Source organism: Phyllostomus hastatus, unplaced genomic scaffold (genome assembly GCF_019186645.2).
Source record: "Phyllostomus hastatus isolate PE091 unplaced genomic scaffold, TTU_PhHast_1.1 phas_contig_312, whole genome shotgun sequence".
NCBI classification, from domain to species: domain Eukaryota; kingdom Metazoa; phylum Chordata; class Mammalia; order Chiroptera; family Phyllostomidae; genus Phyllostomus; species Phyllostomus hastatus.
The window spans coordinates 4,127,161-4,145,161 of NW_025333849.1; the positions used below are offsets into that span (position 1 = coordinate 4,127,161).

Genomic DNA, 18,001 nt, shown 5'->3' on the forward strand with positions numbered 1-18,001 from the left:
GTATATGTATAATTGGCTAACAAAATCTAAATACCTAGAAATAAGGGAAATTTTATGTTGTAGCCCATTTTTGACCTCAGGACTATTCATTTTTGAACTCAATAATTTTTTGTAGTGGGGTCCTGTTTTGTGCATTGTAAGATGTGTAGCAGCATCCCTCACCTCTACTCATTAAATGTCAGCAGCACACACATCCCTCCAGTTATGACAGCCATATATGTTTCTAGACATTGCCCAGATATACCCTAGGGGGAAGAATACCCAATCCCACTGACAATCACTATAACCATAACAAGGCAAACTCTGCAACTATTAAAAGGAATGCCATTATTAAGTCTTGATGTGAAAAAAATATAAACATATAGATTAAGTGACAAAATAAAGTTGAATATTTATTTAAGTAATATGAGTTCATTTAATAAGAATATATGTGTGTATGCACACACTTTGCATGCATATGATTGAAAAGCACTGGATAGATGGGCAACAAATTATTAGCAGTGGTTATATTTAGGGAGAGGCGTGCAATAGGGGCAGGGTGGGAGGAAATGGCGGGAGAGAGAAAACATCTCTAAACATGTCTGTGGTGTTTCAATTTTTTCCACCAGTAAAACCTTTACACCAATCTTTTATTCATTAGAATATTAAAATAACTTACTTTCCAATAATGAATAAAAACTATGGTATATACTTTTTAATTTAAGCTCCCACCAGCATAGTATGAGGGTTTCTATTTCCCCAATCCTCACTAACACTGGGTATCATCACTCTTTATCATCAAATACCGAAAACCCATTTTTCACTATTATACTTTGTATTTCTTTAATAATAAGTTCAATTAGAATTTCAAATATTTATTTATTATCTGAATTTCTTCTTAGAGCTGCCTATTTGGTCCTTTGCCAATTTTTTATTGCCCATTGTTCTTAGACAAATAACACTGAGTTTATTTATCTTTTGCTGGTTGACATTAATCTTTCATCTGTCACATATGTGGCATATATAGTGTTAACTAAAGGTCATTGTCACCAATTCATTACCAACAGGAGTCCCCAATTTGGGACACAGTTGAAAAAGTCTTATAAACAAATGACATTTATATCAGAAAAATAATTCAAGGAGGGTAAGATGAGGAGAATGAAGAAGAATAATGAGCAATGGATCTGGTAAAACATGTAATAATGATGAGAAGTAAATACTGTTAATCAGAAGTGACACATACTCTAAGCAAGAAAATGAAAATCATAAATTATCTGGATTTGAAGAAAATGTGACTAGGGAGGAGAAAGCATTTTTAGTTCTTGTTTTGGTGGAGGAAGGAAGGAAAGTTGCAAGAAAGGGGGCAGTGAGGGCTATTTGGAGCAGGAGAGGAAAGAGGAAGGTGATACTTGAAAATTTCCAAGGGGGAAAATATAAAGAAAATGGTTGAGGAGAGCATGGTGTGTATTTGGATGCAGGGCCCTGTGTGGACCCTACCTCAACTACAGACATCTCTTCCTGTTCCTGTCCCACCTTCCAAGAGGAGGAGTCTTGCAGGGTCTGACCTGAGCACATGTTCTCTCACTTTTTTTCTTCTTTTCCTCTTCTTTTATCAATAATAGGATGAATGGCGGGAGCACTTGGGGCTTGAGGCAAAGTCACACACTTCCTTGAAACTGAACATCTCATTTGAGTAAGAGCTTGGGAGTTGAACAGCTGAGCTTCAAATCCCAATTCTGCCACTTCCTAGTCATGTGACCTAGTCTCTGTGTCCCTGTTCTCCCAGTCAGGTTAAATATAAAAGTAAGATCAAAATTAAACATCCAAATACTTGTAGATTAAAACTTCAGTTGAATTAAATTCAACTGAATTAGAATTTGTTAACACTTTAGCAAATTATTAATTGTGCAAAATTCCATGCTAGCAGATTCGGTATTTATAGACTTGATATAAACCAAGTAGAGTAACACCACATAAAAAGTATTTTGATAACCTATTATAATCTTGCTAATGGTTTAAACAAAGACTGAAGAATCCCATGTAATAAAAATAATCTTCATGGCTTTTGGAATATCAGTGATAAACAGGGAGGAAAAGGAAAGAGAGAAGAGAGGGAGAGGGAGCTACAGGGAGTTGCACACAGAGGGGAAAGGAGGGAAGGGGAAAAGAGAGGCTGGAAGGAAATGAAAAAAGGAAAAACTATCATCTAGTAATCTGTCATCTGCCAGTTATTGTTTTACTACATTTTCTTAAGTGGGATATATACACTGTATATGAAACTTTGCTTCTTGATTTCAAGGTACTCCTTGGAAACATTTTTTAATTGTGTTTTCTCTCTTTAAATTATTGTTTTTGTTATAGGATGTACTCTTCACAATGGCTTCAGAATTAACTCTTCTCTCTCTTTTTTAAAAGTACAATTTCATCTGTAAAATTTGGTTCTGCTATTAAAGCAGGGATACAGTTTAAAGTAAACAGGCTTATTAAATTAGCTTTATAGATTTACATTAAATATTAACATGTCAGTAAGATAAAATGTGAACATCAATATTAGATGAGTTGCCATATATAATCAAAGTTATAAATTAATAACCCAGTAAACCAAGTAATGGATACACATTTAGTAGCATGGTGGAAGGATTTGATGAAAACCAGAGCTATTTTTATTATCAGAGGAGTGAGTATTCTAAATATTTTTCCAAAGAACAAAATGTTCTCCTTGGTAATAGGATAAGAGCCACTCCAAAGCAAGAAGTTGATCTCATTTGGATGCATTTTATTGGAAACCACTCATCAGAGGTCAATTCCTGCTCCAACTGTGAGAGAACTGAGCACACTATGCCATGTCATCACCAGATTTGTTCAAGGATTAGTAGCTCCAAAGAACAAGATGCCTTTCAAAGTCTTCCTGTAATATTACACCCAAGAGGGACTTGTCCCACCATTCCAGTCCCCTTTGCACATTGAAGGGAAGATAGCAGCTTTTCACAAGTGTCAGATGAACAGGGAACATGTATAATCCAGTGCATGTTCTAAATCATATCTCTTGTTTCAGGCCAAGTCACAGCACTCATGGGATCTGCCAAAAAAAAAAAAGGTCACCTATCCTGAGGTGGGTGGTGTAGCAAGAGATGTTTAGAGCATCTCTCACCACAAGGGAAGGCTGCAATGTCCCTGGAAAGATATTGTCTGATTCTGCTACTAATTTGGTTCAAATGACCTTGAAAGGCCAAGGGATTTCTGTAAGTCCTCCACTTCATATATAAAGAGCTACAAAAATGAGACTTCAGGACAGCACCTGTGGCCTTCACAAGTAAGAGCTGAGTCAGGAGTGGGGCTGTGAGACTTGCCCTTCTTTGCACCTCAGCAAGATATTAGTTCACCTGCAAATTCATCTTTAAGGTACAGTGTGTTGAATTTGTGTTGTCAGGAGTGGGAAAAGCCCACATCTGGGGCTGGAAACTAAGATAAACTCCTTATTCCTGTGCCTTTGTTGTCCACTTAGAATCATTTCTCCTCACTTTGAACAGCCTACTTTGCATCAGTTTGGTAATAGATTTAGATAGGCCAATAATTTTTTCCTCTCCAATTTCTGTGTCAATAATGCATTAATTTCAAGTTAAAGAGTGTGGAAAAAAACAGAAATTAGTAAGGGGTGAGGAGAAAAGGCAGAAAACTGTACTTGAACAACAATAAAAATGTTTGAAAAAAAGAAATTAGTGTTGATCTCACTGAATAAGACTCTCTTAAGATTAAATAAAACACAGAATATATCTCATGTTGATTGATGAATAACTTAGTCCCAAGGAAACATTCATTACAGGTGCCAGAATTATGGGGACTCCTTTGAAAGCTGATGCAAGAAGGTTAAACTTTAATTTGGGGTTTTTACTTGACTGAATAACCTGGAACTTGAGAAATCAAATTGTGGAATTTAATTTTGTTTTAGTTTACAAAAATGACCATTATCTAACCCCTTATTAGATGACATAAGTATGTGAGCCTTCCATAAAGTCAAGGTTCAATAAATGTTCTTAGATAAATTAATATTTACTAAAAGGAAGTTCTAGTACTCTTTAAGTATAAGTTTAGTAAGGTAAGTTTAAGAATTGCCATTGGAATTATGACTTTTCCAAATTAGTGATGCTACTGCAAATGAAACTAATTATCTTAAAAATGCCTTTGCTGTGGGGAATGCAGATAAATATAACTATTTATTTATCAAAAAAACAGTCCCCTTTTGCTAAAAGCCTGTCTAATTATTGATATATATTGATATATATTGATGAGAATACCTGGTTGCCCCTCACATATGAGAAAGGCAACCAGGTATTCTCATTTGGAGGTGAAAAAACTAAAATACAAAGCCCCTTTGATGTTGAAGGCAGACTCTTTTCTTGAACTTAATGATGATGGATTTCCCTATTAGAGCAAGGGAGAACTTTGATGAGCCTCTACTAAACCAGACACCTCAATTCATAGATGAGGAAAGTGAAGTGAAGAATCTTTGGCAAATTCTAAAAAACAAACTTTCTGAAAAAGTGGGTGAAATTCATAAAAAACCTTTAAACGTGTATTTAAGATTAATGATATTATGGTTGAAATAACTATATGACAAATATTATTCAAAGAAAGTAGGAGAAACAAATTATAATCAGTCATTTAGAGTATCTATTGATTGTTAGACCTTGAGCATTTCTTCTTACCTACCTCAAACTATGTGCTTTTTCCATTAGCATAAGAATGTGATAAAATTGAGGTTAATGTTTATTTGTTTAAATAATGCATTTATGTTTGAAGCATAACTGGATGAAAATACATACTGTCTATATATCATCACTGCCATGATTTGTTTATTCATTACTTCAACAAATATTTTTGAGTGTCAACTATTATCAGGGTCTGTCTTGGGGTGGCATGTTTGGTTATTGTCTCCTGAGTACAAGATGAGAAGCTGTGCTTGTGCCTTTTCACTAAGAGTCAAACACATTGACAGCCTGGTCTTTCTGCCCAAGTGAAGACTGGAAGTACCATTATAGTAGAGGGTGTTCTGAGTCAATAAATATTCCAACACTGACATAATTGCAGAGGGTGCTGTGGAATTATACATTCAATATTTAATTGCACATGGCCTTTGACCTGCAATTATACTTCTAGGAGTTTGTGCTACAGATATATTTGTATATATGAACAAAGTGAATGATTCACTTTGGTATTTTTTGTAATAGACCCAAACAGGAATTAATTTAAATGTCTATCAGTATAAGAATGGGTAAGTATATTATGGTATATCCATAAAAAATGGCAGCTATGAAAAACCATGTGGACAGGTAAGGAGATATTTTCTTAAGTGAAAAAAAATCAGAATGCAGAACAGTATATATAGCATGGTACTACTTGCAAAAAAATGTTACATATACATAGGGTGGGGCAAAAGTAGGTTTACAGTTGTGATTATTCAAAACACTGTTTATGCTTGTATTATTTACTTTATTTTCTGTAAAGACAACTATAAACCAGCTTTTCCCCCATCCTGTATACACACACACACACACACACACACACACACACACACACATGCTTTCATTAAAGGGGAAAGATAAATAAAACAGCATTAACAATGGATATCTTTGGGAAGTGTAGCTTGCTGCAACAAGAAAGGAGGAAAAAGACTTTTACTATTTTTTTAAGATTTTATTTATTTATTTTTAGAGAGGGGAATGGAGGGAGAGAGAGAGAGAGAGAATCAATGTGTGGTTGCCTCTCACATAGCCCCCACTGGGGACCTGGTCTGCAACCCAGGCATGTACCCTGACTGGGAATCGAACCTGCAATGCTTTGGTTCACAGCCCGCGCTCAATCTACTATTTGTTTTATATCCTTCAGTACTTTCTGAGATATTTTGCTGTGTACATGTATTACATTTACATTTTTTTCAAACACAGTAATAAAGGGGTATCTTTGCTAATAGTGTAAAAGTTTGAAGCCCATTGGCCAAATTATTTGGGGGATTTTCTAAAGAGAACAACTAAATAAATTATGGTGTGCAATAATTTTCATATGTATCTCCAAATATATGAACCATCCCAACAATAAGAAAACAGTACTCAGGGAGGAAAAGGAAAGTGAGTGCTATTCTGCTTCATTACTCTTGCTTGCAAGTGTCTTATTTCCCTCAACACCACCAACAAGTGTGACAACTGTGTTTGCTCTCCTTGACAGCCATGCTAACTCCTCCCCCATCCCTCTACAACAGTCATCCTGAACTTGTGCTTTAGACTCAGCTGCCCTCACACATCTTGAGTCTCTAAGGAATTACTCTTTATTAATTGGAATAACTTGGCTTGTCACTGTAATCAAAATAACCTTCAAATAAAGAGTGGGATAGAAATGTGGGACAACCACTATATGATTTTATTCTCACTCAACAGGGAAACAGATAATTAAGGATGCTTCCTTCCAGATATTTAATTATTAAAAAATAAAGGTTTCTGGAAACAATTATTTTGGAACAATCAGACTATGGCTTGTGCCAACTGTTTTAAAAGGAATATACAGCTCATTTCTGTTTAGAAAAAATAACATTGATTAGTGAATGTCAAACAGCCAATGGGCTAGAAGTTTGGAGTTCCGGGGGCAGGAGCAAAACAATATTTTAGCCAAATTTTTTATTTTAACCAGCCAAATTACCTTTCACACATTTTAATTTTTTTCCTTTTTATTGAATTTATTCAGGTAAGACTGGTTAACAAAATTATGCACGTTTTAGGTGCACAGTTCTACAAAACATCATCTGTACACTATATAGTGTGCTCACCAACCAAAGTCAAGTCTCTGTTCATCACCGTTTATACACCTTATACACTCCTCCACTTCCTTCCACCCCACCTCCCTCTAGCAATCACCACAGTATCTTTTATGTCCATGAGTTTTTTCTCTTTTTATTTGTTCAATCCCTCCACCTCCCAGCCCCACCATGACAGCTGTCAGCCTGCTCTCTATGAGTCTATCCCTATGGCTTGTTAGTTCAGTTTGTTCATTAGATTCCACGTATGAGTTAAATCATATGGTGTTGGTCTTTCTCTGACTGGCTTACTTCAGTTAGCATCATACTCTCCAGCCCATTCATGCTTTCCCAAAGGGTAAGATGTTTTTTATGGCTTAGTAGTATTCCATTTGTGCAAATGTACTACCACTTTTTATTCACTTATCTACTGATGGACACAAGCTGCTTCCAAATCTTGGCTATTATATATAACATTGCAATAAACATAGAGGTGCATATATTATTTTGAACTAGTGTTTCAGGTTTCTTCAGATAAATTCCCAGAAGTGGAATCACTGGGTCATAAGGCAGTTCCATTTTTAATTTTTTGAGGTAACTCCATACTGCTTTCCACAGTTACTACAACAGCCTGCATTCCCTCCAACAGTGCACTAGGATTCCCTTTTCTCTGCATCCTCGCCAGCACTTGTTATTTGTTGATTTATTAATGATGGCCATTCTGACCACTGGGAGGTGATATTTCATTGTGTTTTTAATTTGCATCTCTCTGATGGCTAGTAACTGTTGAGAATTTTTGTGTATGTCTATGGGCCATCCATATATCCTCTTTGGAGAAGTGTCCAAAGGGGATATGTCCAGGTCCTTTGTGTATGTTCAGGTCCTTTGCTCATTTTCTAAATGGATTTTTGTTTTTCTGTTGTTGGGTTTTTTAAGTTTGTTATAAATTTCTGATATTAATTTCTTATATGTTTTTAATAGGAATTGAATATAAAGTTTGCTAGAGAAGTTACCACTTTTAACTCAAAATTTATTGCACCATTTTGGCTGGCTAGATGAATGGTATCAGCATGAAAGAATCGTAGGTGTTTTGTTCACTAGACAAGCAAGTCTATGACACCTTGTGTGAAGGACATCAGATGAAGTAAGATCCTTGCCCCAGTGTAGTTTAGAATCTAGATGAAGGGACAACAGTATGTGGTTGAAATCAAGGAGAATGGAGACCTGGCTCCTGGTTCCAATTCAGCTAGGCATGGAGGCTTTCTGTTTTTCAATGGAGTTGGAAGACACAGACCTAGGCACTCCTCTGTGTGTGGCAGGATGGTCTCTCAGCCCCCTTTCAACCTCAACTAGGTGACTAGACATCAAATGAAACAGCTTGGGTGTTACTAATATAAACCCATCATGCTTAGCAGTGACCTAGGAGAGAGAAGAAGCTAAACTCTGATTGCTTTTGCTTTGTGGTGTTTTATTTTAACACTATATGTCCTAGTGTATGTTTCTCCTGGAATCTAAGGCAAAGTTACCTGATCCATGGGGAACTCAGAGATTTTCCCTATTAGTCCATGTTGAAATAAAAAACTGCTGACTAAAAAGGACAAATCTGGCCAACAGGTATGTTTTTATGGTCCATATGGTGCTTTAAGATGTCTTAAATTCATTATCAACGATTGAAAAATAAGATGAACATTTTTAAAAATCAAAATTTCCAGCTTCTCTTGGAAAACTTGAACATATGTTCCACTGGTGACAATCAGTTGGAGTTGAGTGACAGTGCTTCCTTGCAATGGGACATGTGGTCCAGAACTTGCCACAGAGCTTTCTGAATATACCTGGACCCCCACAGGCTTCTGAGTCTATGGCCCTCAATTGGTATGTATCAATATTTTGGCTGTAAATTAGAAAGCCCATAATTTTATTAAACATTTAGTGTGTCAGGTGCTAAACTTTTCCTATAGCAGGTTTTTTAATGAAAAACTTATTTAACTGTGTGAAAGAATATATTGTTTCATTTTACAGATGAGAAAACAGAGATTTAGTTCAAGTACTTGCTCATGTGGAAAGTAGAGATTTCCTAACTCCTAGTGCAGGGCTCTTTCCATGACACAGGCTGAGCTCCATGATGCTGCTGGCTTCAAGATAGGATATCTCTATGTTCACTGAAAATATTCTTCAGTGAAAGACTGAGCCATAATTGATAACTGTCAATAGTGTCAGGAAGATGTAGATGTTCTTGTATACAGGCTTGTTTTACTTTTTATTTTGAAATTATTTAGCTTTAGACAAACTTGTAAATCCGTCACTCAATTTTCTCTAATGTTAGTATCTTGTATAACCAAGGACATTTATCAAAAATATGAAATTAACATTGCCACAATAAAATTACCTGCAGACTTCATTCATATTCCTTTAATTTTTCCACTTGTGTCCTTTTCTGTTCTAGGATTTAATCCAGGATATATATATATATATATATATATATATCCTGGACTAAATATATATTCATGTCTCTTTAGTCCCCTTCAACCAGCTACAGTTTTTCAGTCCTTGTCTTACATGTTTAATATGGCATGTGACCTCGATACATTTGATCAGTAGTAATCAGGTATTTTGTAGTATGTTCTTGAATTTAAATTTTTGGCAATTTTCTAATGAATAGATTGAAGTTTGTGGAGTTAGGGGAAGTATACCACAGAGGCAATGTGCCCATCCATCACATCATATCAAGAGACATGTGATATCAATGTTGCTTATTACCAGTGATGTTAACCTTGAGTACATGGTTGAAGTGGTGTCTGTTTCTCCACTGTAAAGTTATTATTTTTCCATCAGTCACCAGGTCATCCCAGATGCAAAGAGAGGGTAATTTAGGCCCACCTGCAAGGGGGGCAGGGAGAGCGATCAAGCATTTTGTGGTCATATTTATAACTACAACAGTAATTAGTAAGTTTTGGAGGGATATTCTTGAAGCTGAGCAAATATCCTGTGTCTCCTTAAAATTTCATCCACTAAATTTATTATTTATCAATGGATCTTGCCTACAAGCAATTATTACTGTGATGTTCTCATGGTGATTTTCTATTTTCTTCATTTCTTTGACATTTATTCATCAGAATGGTTCTGAAAAGAAGAGTTGCTCTTTCTCCTTCATGAATTCATTTAATTAATTCATATTAGTTTGGGTTCATTTTTTAGGTTGTAACGAATATCATGTTATTTATTTTGCTGCTCACATTTTGCCCAGTTTTGGCTATCAAGAATTCTTTTAAGGTTGTTCCTTTGTCTTTTTGCAATGCCCCCCACCTATATCTTAAGCTTTTTTTTTTAAGATTGTGTTTGTTTATTTTTAGAGAGGGAAGGAGGGAGATAGAGAGAGAGTGAGAGAAACATCAATGTGTGGTTGCTGGGGGTCATGGCCTGCAACCCAGGCATGTACCCTGACTGGGAATCGAACCTGCGACCCTTTGGTTTGTAGCTCGTGCTCAATCCACTGAGCTATGCCAGCCAGGGCTTCTTAAGCTTTTCTTACTGTTAGCATTGCAAAATGCTCACTACAAAGAATTTTAAAACATAGAGAGTATCCAAGGTTTATTTATAGCGGTTTGTAGACTGCATAAGAGGATGGGGGTGGGTGGAATAAATGTGAAAGAAACAAGGTAAATGGCAATTTTTCTCTTGAAAAGAGAGAAAAGTAATTTTTATTTTGTGTGTTAAAAATTTCAAGATTATGAAACAGTACAAGAATAAAAATTTCTCATATACTGTTCACGCAAATACACGTATCACCTACGTATTTTTATGAACCATTTGAAAACAAGCTGACTCATCATGAGCCTTCACCTCAACATACTTCATTGTGAATGTCCTATGAACACAATCATTCTCTTCCATTATCACAGCGTAGTCATCAACTTTAGGAAGTTTAATGTAGATATAATACTGTTATTGTCCATATTTCAATTTGTACATTGATTCAATATTGACCTGTAAAGCATTCTGAAATTTAATTTTTGAGCCATTCAAGTAACTAGATTGATATTTCTAGTATTACTGATCCTCATCCCCAGCTCGGTATCCAGAGCTCCTCTCCTCTACAAGGGTGCTTGTTGACCAATCTAGTGAGCAAGTCCCATAGACCAAGCTCATAGGACTGAGAGTGTTAGTTGGATGTGGGTGGGTCCAAGCAATGACCTGGCAGAGCTTTTGGGGTAATTATATTTTTTGGTGACAGATACTAATTAGTTATTTTTTTCTAGGGTAGGTAAACTTTCACCTAAATGAGTGAAGAAAGTGGTTCAAACTGTGGGAGGTGATGAGAGGACCTTTGGAATCAGACAGCGTAGGTTCAGCGCTCAGCACCAGCATTTACTGGTTCTGTGATTTTGACAAGAATTTAAATTTTCTAAGCCTGGCTTCTTGTCTGGTAACTGAGGAAATAATAAGCCCTACTTCCCAGATGTATTGATATCACTAAGTGAGATAATTCTCAAGATCTCATTGACAAGTGCAAAAAAAGATTTGTTGTTCACTGTTACTTAGATGTCTTGTCAGCACCAGATGAGTGAACAGACCATGTGAAGTCATGAGGTCTGGACTAGATTCCTGGCTCTCTCCAGTGTTACCTTGGAAATTAAGGGACATTCACTTTTAAGTTCACAGTTTCACTCCCTCATCCACAAATACAGGAATGATAAAAACTAACAATATGTGGAGAATTAAATGAGCTAATATTTAAGACTGCACTCAATACAGGTTGCTATGAATATAGATGATGATGGTGGTGATGATGATGATGATGAGCCAGAGATTATGTTAAACACTTCAGATGTTAATCTTATTTAACTCACAGAAAAATTCATTTTTAATATGATAAATGTAAGCTTTAGAAATGATATAGAAGTTTTCCAAGGCCACCTTACTGCCCCAAATGCCCTTTTACTGTCCCTGTGCCTTTTCTTAACACAGAAATATCAAATTGTGGCAAAATCTGAGATGGCTTTGAAGCATATTAGTTGGAGGTAAAACTGTAGACAGGGACTCAAGACTTAAACTGAACTAGTGTGACTGAATTTTGGAGGAGAGATTAAAAAGAAAATGTTTTCTAAAAAGGTGCTAAACTGAGAAGCACTTTCACATAATGTTTCTACTTCCATCTGTGAAGGAGATATATGATCTGACCTACAAGTAGAACCTAATCAACAAAACAAACAAATGAACAAAATAGAACCAGAAACATGGAAATAAATAACTGACAGTAACCAGAGAGGGGGAGAGGAATAACAGGAGAAAGAAGAGGAAGTGGAGGGTCAAGAAACATGTATAAAGGACCCAAGGACAAACACAACAGTGGAGGGTGGGGAGGATTCAATGTGGGAGGTAGGGGGTAGGTGGGGCAGAATAGAGTAATGGTTGGGGGGGGAGAAATGGGGACAACTGTAATAGAACAACAATACATTTTTTTAAAATGCAAATACTTAAAAAAACATTTTAATCTCTGTCTAGTGGGGCCCTTGAGGGGGAGAAACCTATCAAAACCCACCAAAAGTTGTAGTCATATTAGCAACTGGACCTAAGAACATTATTCCTTAAGGTATTTTTATTGCAGGTGACGAAGACCACCTGAGAAAAAAATGAAGTGATAGCCATGTCCCCAGGCATCTGCAGAGGCAGAATTGCCAGTGATGAAATGGGCATTTGTATAGGATGGTGAGGAGGGTACATTTTACATAGTGCTGGTGTAGGAGGAGTCAGTGCCTTATGTGCATTATGTTTGTGTGTGTCTTTATCATGATATACGTAAAACTGATCATAGTGTACACCTCTGACAAAAGGTATTAAAGAGGGGAAAAGGAAGTTTGTCTTAATGTAATAAGCACAGAATAATCTTGAAAAAAAGTTAATTTAGTTTAGCTTTGATAAAGAATTAATGATTTTCACATTGCTCAGAACAAATTTAACCAGGAGGTATGCTTCTTGAGCTACTCTTCTCTTTCCATGAGTGACATCTTTTTGCTGGTTGGCCATTGTATGACACTAGTAAGCACAGGTTTTTTGGTGTTGGGCAGGGTTTGAACTCTTAACTCCATCACCTTCAATGAAATGACCTTGGGCAATGGCTTGCCTTTCTGTACCTCCTTTGCCAACTGTGGAGAACAGTAGCGTTGTGAGAAATGAATGTGAATTCTAAAGCACTTTGAAGAATGCAGACATTAAGTATGTACTCAATAAAGAGCATAAAAATAAAGCAGACATCACAGACCAGCAGCCCATCAGCCAGCAGGTGAAGGCATGCCAGAAGGTTTTATCTGGCCCCATAGTGAAAACAGTTCTGCTTCATATCTGAACTCACTTTCACCCCTTGGTGTCACCTCAGGACAAGGAATCAGTTGCTAATATCAATGCATTTTACCCTATTGTCTATCTTAAAGAAGAGAAACATTTCTCTGTACCCATGTTTTTATTAAAATTGGAGAAACAAAAAAAATAAGTACAGTGAACCTGATAAATATTTTAAAGGGGGGAAGCAGATACTATTCTTAAGTGTTATGAAGATATCCAGAATGACTCATTCATGGGAACTTCTATCCACTATAGTTATTTAAACTTGCTGCTTATGAGTTTTGAGCCATTGAGGGTAAAGGAAACCAAAACTACCTGAATGTCAATAAAAAGTTATTCTATATTCTTAGAAAATGTCAGAATTAGAAGAAAATAAAATGGCAACAAAAGCACACAAGATCACCTGAGAAGTCTGTTTCCTTCCAATCTGCATACACCATGGGATGAAATTAGTAAACTGAAATTTAGAAGAAATAAATGTAAAAATCTAAATGGGTTTATTTAGAAGAGTTGCATAAGAATAGAATGGAGACACCTAATTTTGAAAATCTCCTCAGTAAAAAATAAGATTTGATTTTAAAGATCTTTAAGTGATTCTGGAGGTTTCAGGTACCTGATAGGTTTACACATCTGCATATTCTGTAGAATTTCTTATTTCTGTGACTAGGAAAGCACTACCGATGGGTCTCACAGGAGATCACAGTGATTTTCCTTTCTTCTCCCTAAAAGAATGATTTGGGAAAATAATTGAGAACCTTGTTGCTCTCAATCAGGGCAATGTTGGATGTAGCATGCAGATGATTTTCTCTGCCTGAAGCACATGCAAATACAGAGTAACAGTCAATACCCCTAGGGAAAACTAGACACCTTTTATTTCCTGCTCCTTGCTTTATTTTGATATTTTTCTAAAAGTGCTATCAATTTTGTTTCTTGAGGGTAAAAGTCAGATGATCCCAGCTACTACCATGCTGCTGACAATGAGCACAGTAAAAGCAGCAACAAATGGAAAACAAGTAAAAAACAAAAGGGAAAGAGGATGGTATAACCTGTCTAAATCAGAAGGCATATCCTCTTGTAGAAGTTCTTACAAGTTGTCATGATGTTAGATGCTGAAGTTCATGTTTCCCAGCAGTTTCCAGCAAAATAAGTGGTTAGATTGTGAAATAACATGGGGGGATTGAGTTCAAGCTTTAGCAGAGTGGCAACTGTTAACTTTAGTAAGATAATCACTTCTTAAAGACGTTGGGCATCACTCAGTGAATGTGTTTCTAGATATGAACACAATGATCCTCAAATATAAATCCTAAATGATGTAAGGGTGAAACTCATCACCAAGAGCTTTTGCTAAAGGTTTCTCTGTATACTGTCCAACACTGGAATTTGGACAAGAAAAGAAGCATCTTATCCCTGAGATTTAAGGCTTTATAGTCTTGTCAACCTAACAACAGAGATAAATAAACCTTAAATATGAACTGAGTCAATAAGGAACAAAGCATTTAATATCATGTATAAACTAAAGACAGGGAGAACTTAAGTGGTGATTCTCTGGTAAGGGAGGGCACAACAGACTATGAGCTCCAGAGAGCAAGCATTTGCTGTATTTATGGATGAACATTTAGGGAATGAATGGAAGTGTATTGGGCATTTTCCTCTATACTACCACATTTAATCTTCACTTCATAGATAATAAAACTTGAGCTCGGAGCACAGGAAGAGTTTATTGACCAAAGTCACAATAGTGGTAACAATCATGTCATCTTACTCAGCTCCCTGGCCATCCTGGTTATTAGGGCACAGCTTCCAGGTTGGTGAGTGAGGTGGGACTGCAGTTGTGCTTGGCAGGCAGGACAGCTACATTTACATGTCCCCTAGGGGGTGAGGTGAGTTTCGGTGTAGAATTCCAACTCCAGTTGCTGCTGGGATGACAACATGAGTGAGTCTGGCCAATGTAGGATGGGCGGGGAAAGGGGGGTGTTTCACATGCTTCTGTACAGAGGCAAAAAAGCGGCTGTTCAGAGAGACTAAGCAGCACAGAGGGAGGCAGATAGAAAGTGACATTGTTCAGGGTGCTCTGCCGGGAGAGCACCAGGAGAGGTTTTAGAGAAAAGCTAAGGAATAGGACAGAAGACCAAATCTGTAGATAGAGAATGCATCCTTTAATAGATGCAACCAGGATGCCCTCAGACTGCAACTAGCTGAAAGCCATCTTCCTTTCAGCCAGCACAATGTTTGACCCTTTCTTGAATGGGATGTCTTGAAGCAGAGAGTGTGATCTGCAGATGACTGAGGTGCCCATTGTTCCCTGTTGCTCAGGTCTAGTAGCCTCACTGTTTTGTGACTGATACCTGGTTGGCCCCTGAGGTTGGACCCTGAGGGCATCTGAGTTATTGATACTTCCTTAAATCCTCACAAAGTCCACAGCCACCACACTCAAGCTCCTTGTTGAAAAAAAAAAAAAAGCCTCAGAACTGCTTCCTGACCCGAAGAAAACAAGAAACAGAGCCAGAATGCATCAAATTCTTCAAAACCTGCTACCTAGATTCCCTTGGGTTCACCCTGATTTCATTTGAACATCACTCTTCCTTCAGCTATTTCTTTAACCTAGTTCATAATTAGGCAAATACAGGATCTCCTTCCATGTCCAAACCACACCGTTTTACCAAATGGGGTGGATGTGAAATGTGAAATGTGATGATGTGATGATATGAACCATCTGTGTTCCTGAATAAGCCTCTTTTTAAAAAAATAAAAATAAAAAGCTCTTTAGAAGAAAATGTTAAAACTAAATTTCAAAAAAATAAAAATTCCAGTGAGTACCTATTTAACCAAACTATTTCTCTGAGTGCCAAATACCTAATATGAACTTGAAGTTTTTAGGAGCATTTTGTAATAAAGGAATGTGTTAATAAATCATGTATTATCTTTTTTCTAGTTATATTGCAGGTTCTGCATTAATACCTTCCTCCCAGTTCAAAGCATTTATATAGACAGAGGTAACATCAGGAAAATGAGTGGCCTTAGATAACCCTGCAGCTTGAACTAAATCCATGCGAAACCTAATTGCTACAGAGAGGCACTCATCCTATACTCTAGTTCTATAAATAAAATATAAAATCTGATATACACAGTTGTTAACCACTCTTTCAATATTGTGTCTTAGAATTGATTAGAATTCTATGTACTGACTCCATTAGCCTAGGAAAGACAATTAGCCTAGGAACTAGGCCCTTAGAACTTGTAGAGTATCTTTCTGTCAGGCTGAAGGGTGGGTCCCATTCCCTACTCAGAGCTCAAACAGAAGTTCAGAGAGTACCTGTGAGGGAGCAGGTGACAAGACTACAGAAGATAGCCAAATTTGACCATTTCCCTTACCCAGAAAGTACAAAATCACTCCCACTCCAACTGAAGTCAGACTTTCCCAAGTGTCTGACATACTCCAAAAGGGACATTGTCATTTCTAGGCCAGCTTTTTTATGAGAAAATTAACTTGGAAAATCATTTAATTTAATTTAATTTAATTTAATTTAATTTAATTTAATTTAATTTAATGAAGAATAACTATGCTTCAAGATATTAAAAACCTGTAAGTGGAACCTAATCAACCAAACAAAAAAGTAAGCAAAATATATTCAGAAACATTTAAATAAAGAACAAATTGCCCTGGCTGGCATAGCTCATTGGATTGAACATGGGCTGGGAACCAAAGTGTCCCAGGTTCGATTCCCAGCTAGGGTACATTCCTGGGTTGCAGGCCATAACCCCCAGGACCGCACATTGATGTTTCTCTCTCTCTCTCTCTCTCTCTCCTTCTCCCCACCTCCCTTCCCTCCCTAAAAATAAATAAATAAAATCTTTAAAAAAAAATTTAAAAAAAAAGGACAAATTGACAGTAACCAGAAAGGAGGGGGAGAGGGTTAATGGGGAAAAATAGAGGAAGGCCCATCAAAAAACATGTATAAAGGACATATGGACAAAGCCAAACGGGGTAGGTTCAAGAGTGGGAGGCAGGGATAGGTGGAATTGGGGGGTGTGGTGGGGTGAAAATGGAGACAACTGTACTTGAACAACAATAATTTTTAAAAAATTTAGAAAACATTATTAAAAACCAAAATAAGACCTGGATTCTCTCAAGAGATTCTACCCTGAATCACAAAATCCTCAGTGTCCATCAGCCAAAGGAAAGAGGACCTCTGGGCACCTCCAAGGAGGAGAGGTCAGCAAAGTTGAACTTCCTCCTTACCAAGGCCATGGGTGTGTGTGGTGGGGACCATATTGGTTCTGGATTCTGATAGCTGTGCTGCTCTCAAGCTATATGATATCAAGTTCAATTCACATATCAAAAATCAATTTTCTTTTCCATTTTTTTCATTAATAAACACTTAAGTTTTTTTCATATCTTAGCTATTATAAATAATGCAATTGAAATTGTAACATGGGAATGCAGATATCACTTCAACACTCTTTTATTTTCTTTGTGTATATACCCAGAAGTGGAACTGCTAGATCGTATAATAATTCTATTTTAATTTTTTGAGGAACCTCCACACTGTTTTCCACAGTAGCTGCACCAATTTACATTCCTAACATAGTGCACAAGTGTCCCCTTTTCTTCATATTCTCCATTTTTTATTTCTTGTCTTTTGGATAATAGCTATTCTAACAGGTGTGAGGTGATACCTCATTGTAGTTTTGATTTACATTTTCCTTATAATGAGTGATGTGTGGGTAAAGAAGATGTAATGTATATATATCTGTCCACACAAGATGTGAGATCGTGTGTGTGTGTGTGTGTGTGTGTGTATTAAGTCATGAGAAAGAAGAAAATCCTGCCCTTTGCCACAACATGGATGGAATTTGAAGACTTTACACTGAATGTCAGACAGGGAAAGACAAATACTG

The 18,001-nt window shown here is 36.7% G+C and overlaps 1 protein-coding gene across 2 annotated transcripts in view; it reads left to right on the forward strand.

Moving 5' to 3' along the window:
* The first annotated feature begins 3,131 nt into the window (after window positions 1–3,131).
* The window catches only part of FAM240B (family with sequence similarity 240 member B), a 40,974-nt gene continuing 26,104 nt past the window's right edge, over window positions 3,132–18,001 (forward strand). Inside the window, exon 1 of one of the 2 annotated variants that reach the window (XM_045839836.1) lies at window positions 3,132–3,381. The gene's annotated coding sequence lies outside the window, so the exon portion shown is untranslated. The remainder of the gene's footprint in view (window positions 3,382–18,001) is intronic. The other variant, XM_045839837.1, reaches the window with a different exon arrangement.